Genomic DNA, 4,118 nt, shown 5'->3' with positions numbered 1-4,118 from the left:
CAGCTGGGATCCAAAATGCATGTGGGAAAAGGGAAGGATGTGAGCACTATCTGATGTCAGCCCTGCAAGGTGGAGGGGCAGCCGGACTCTGAGTGTGGCCAGATGGAAGTCACTGAGCATGGTGACATCTTGGGCAGCCACTCAAAGCAGCCCTGCATACCACCACAACTGTGCACCCGACTACAGAACACAGCTTGGCACACTGGCCTGGCCCCCATGCTGTCTGGTTTCCAGGCCTTACTCATGCTGGTCCTCAATCCAGCTTCTCCCTCTCCTCCAGGCTACCGGCAGTGCATCAAAGCTCTACCCTCAGTTCAAAGCCAGTCTCAAATACCACCTCCTCCAAGGGGCCTTCCTAGATTTTCTCTCTTCTTTCCCCTTCCCTCTGCTGCCACAGCACCTAACCTGAGACTTTCTCTATAGTTCTGCTTACAGTCTTCCTGGATGCAAAAATAAAGTCCCATGTAGTAGGCATGCCTAGGAATTGCAGGCTCAGGGAAGGCAGAGACCTCATTAAAAAAAAAAAAAGCCATCTTCCACAGGTTAGGTGCGGGGGATGCAGCCCTTTGCCTGGATGGGGAACCCAATGTTTGCTGAACTGTGGACTGAGTACTACCCGGGCCTGGGAGAGGAGGAAGCCCGAGCATTAGAGAGAATCGTGCATCTGATGAAGGCCATCCTACATCGGCCTACACATCCAAGGAGAGGCGTCTCTGAAACCCTGGGGAAGGCTCTGCAATTGGTCAAAGCAGTAGTTGTTGCTAATCCTGCTTCTCAACCCAGCTAACAGAAGCCTCTCTCCCCACCCTCCTGCCCATGTCCCTCTGGCTGGCCGTCTGGTGGGCATCTGGACACGAGGCCTGCAGGGAGGAATCCGCAATCAGCAGGGGCCAGTCCCCCCGCAGGACTGATGTGTGTGCCATGGCTGGGGCTACCGTCAAACTTTCTGGTTGCTTTCTTTGTACGCGGCAGGTACAAAGGAGCAGGGCTGGCGCTGGCTGACTCTCTTCAAAGCAAGTTGAGAGCACTGCCGCCCTCCCCTCCACCTCCATGAGAGCCCTTGGAAAAGCCTGGGCCCAAGAGTGCTGAGCCCAGGTTGGCTGATGAAGCGAGAAAACACTGCGGGCAGGGTGAGCGCTAGGAAGCCACGAGCCACACGAACAGGAAACCCACTCCGATAAACAACGGGCTGCACCTTCCTGAAGGGCCCACATCCTGTTTGCAAGATGAGTAGGGTCTTCCCAGAAGCTCTCTCTAGAGATTCTCTGAGATCACAGGGTGGTGAGAGCGGCAGTTTCCTATTGTCCCCACCCCCAGCCTCCAGCAGGGGGCAGTGGAGAGACAGAGGGGCCTGGAGTCCAGAGTCAGAATCTCAGCTTGGGTGCACGGCCCTGCTCAAGCCACTCAACCTCCCTCAGCCTTGGCAGCTCTGGCTGTAAAACGGGGCAGGCACAGCCCTGCTCACCTCCTCCTATGGGCTGAATTATGTCCCCCACTCCAGCCATTTGCTGATGCCCTAACCCCCAGGTATCTCAGAATGGGGCTGTTTAAGGAGGTGACTGAGTTGAGATGAGGCTGTTAGGATGCGCTCCAATCTACTGGGATGGCATCCTTATAAGAAGAGGAAGAGACGTGGAGGTGGGGGCGCACATGTGCAGATAAAATGCACTCATACGGGGGAAGGCGGCCGTCTGCAAGCCAAGGAGAGAGGCCTCAGGAGAAACCAACCCTGATGACACCCTGATCTTGGGCTTCCAGCCTCCGGAGCAGCGAGAAATAAACGCCTGTCATTTCAGCCACCCCGTCATGCTATTCTGCTCCTGCAGCTCTAGCCAACAGTACAGCTCCCAAGGTCGGTGTGAGGACCATAGGGGACGGCTCGTGAGAAGGTACCTGGGAACTCAGAGCGTCACCCAATCGGCACAGAACATCAGATGCACACGTTGAGCCCACAAATATGAACGAAGCTGTCCCGGGACGCCCGGACATCAGTGTGCAATCAACAAACTGCTCCCTGCCTGGGTGTGCCGCCCTGGCCAGGAGGGGCAGGAGTGACCACCAGCAGGGAGCTCCCTCTGCCTGTGGGGGACCCTTGTCTGATTTATTACCGCTGAGCCCCTCCCGGTGCCCAGTGAGCCTCTGCTGAACGTTGCACACAAGACCAATGGGTCTCACACAGGACATGAGGGTCAAGGCAGTAGAAGGATCGCAGAAAATCGGGCAAGGGAAAGAGCGGGTTCCCAGCTGAGGACAGAGTCAGGTTCTGAATGAGGGTGGTTACGCGTGACGATGATGGGGTGAGGGGGTGACGACGGCACTGCCACCTGCCTGTTGAAGGCACCTTCCACACACCACCTTGTTTAATCCTCACCACAGCCTCTTCCTCAGATACATCCCCATTTTCCAGGTCGGGAAACTGAGGCACAGAGATATAAAGTACCTGGCCAGTGATTCACGGACAGTAGGGGGAAGCAGGCACAAGAACAGGGAAAGAGGATTTAAGAAAAGCGAGGACGGAGGGGAAGGTGGGGGGTGGGCACAGGCAGAGGTGGGTGGGGCCAGGATGTGAGGCCAACGGTGGGAGGAGGCTCTCCGAGGTCAGGGTGGGGGAGCACCAGCAGCCCCTGGGCACAGGCGTGTCCTGCTAAAGCTCTGTGTCAGGAAGATAAACTGGGGGAATGGGGTGGGCAGGACACAGGGGCAAGGAAGAAAAAAGGAGCAGGGAGGCCAGTGGAGATCCAAAGAGGGATGAGGGCAGGGATGTGGATGGGGTCTCTGACTGACCGGGCATGCGAGATCCCCCAGGGGCGCTGCAGCTGGGATCCCTGCATCAGAAGTGGGTCGCTACTCTGTGTACCCGCTGGACTTAGAAGACCCTGGAACAGCGTGCCCTGGCCTCCGCGAGCTGCTTCTCCAAGAGAAGGGACCTGGTGAAGACGTCTTGTCTGTCTGGTTATCTGACCAATGGACATGGCTTGTATCTTCACAGGACTTTGGAAGCTTAATGGGCTTTCTCAGTGGCCTGGGGAGGGGCTCCCTGCTGGTGGGGAACGCTGCTTGTGGAGGTCACCAAGGCTCGGAGCAGCAGTGTGGTGGGCCCAGGCCTCCGGGAGAGAGCAGGGCCCAGCGTGGGCGGTCAGGCCCAGCCCCCGTGGCGGGCCCCCACAGGTCAGCGCAGAGACCTTGGTAAGCACTCCCCATCCATCAAAGTACTCGGGTGTTCACGCCAGGAGAACTTGTTTTTTGCAATGGTCTGTAACCTATCTGAAGTTTTATTTTTTAATATATATATGTTATTGAAGTGTAGTTGATTTACAATGCTGTATTTTGTTTTCACTGTTCAGGAACCGAGAGCGCACGGCTACTTCGATCCAGCCGTACCGACGCCGTTGCTCATTTCAACACAAGAGAATTCTTCACTCAGCACCTCTCCTATGCCCGGCGCTGTAGACCCGGCATGGAGTTTAACCCCTGTGATAACCCTGAGACCTGGGTCTTTCCACCTCCAGTTTACAAATAGAAACTGAGGCACAGAGACATTAGGTTACCAGCCTACAGCCACACAGCCAGGTAGGAGCCTAGGTTCTCTGGGCCCCCCTTTCCCACACTTCCTCCCGTGTGGCAGGGAAAAGGGCAGGAGAAGGGCCATGGAAATTGTCCCAGTAACTTGAAAGGAACTGGCGCCTACTGGGGAAGCAGAGCGGCCTCAGGGAGACAGAGCTGGACCCCCCCCCACACACACACACCCCCTCAGGGAGACAGAGCTGGACCACACACACACACACACACACACACACACACACACACACACACACCCTCTGGCTGAAACTGGGGCCCTTGGTTCACCTGTCCTCTGCTCAGCAAGCGTGCTTCCCACCCGCAGTGAAACGGCAGGTGAATGGCAGGCATTTGCTCGTCACCAGAGGGAGCCAGACACCCGCTCATGCCCTGGACGGATGGATGATTCAGGAGAGCAGGAGGCTTCCTGCACCAGCAGCACGGCCCCTCACCTGCTCCTCCGAGGGTGGCTTCCTCGCCCGCTGGAGGCCACGGGGTGGAGGCAATGCCTTGGCAGATCTGCAGTCATCAGTGAAGGTCCCGATGCTGCATCATCCAGA

The sequence above is a fragment of the Camelus ferus genome, chromosome 27 (genome assembly GCF_009834535.1).
Source record: "Camelus ferus isolate YT-003-E chromosome 27, BCGSAC_Cfer_1.0, whole genome shotgun sequence".
Taxonomy (NCBI): Eukaryota; Metazoa; Chordata; class Mammalia; order Artiodactyla; family Camelidae; genus Camelus; species Camelus ferus.
Note: the sequence above shows the minus strand (reverse complement) of the source record.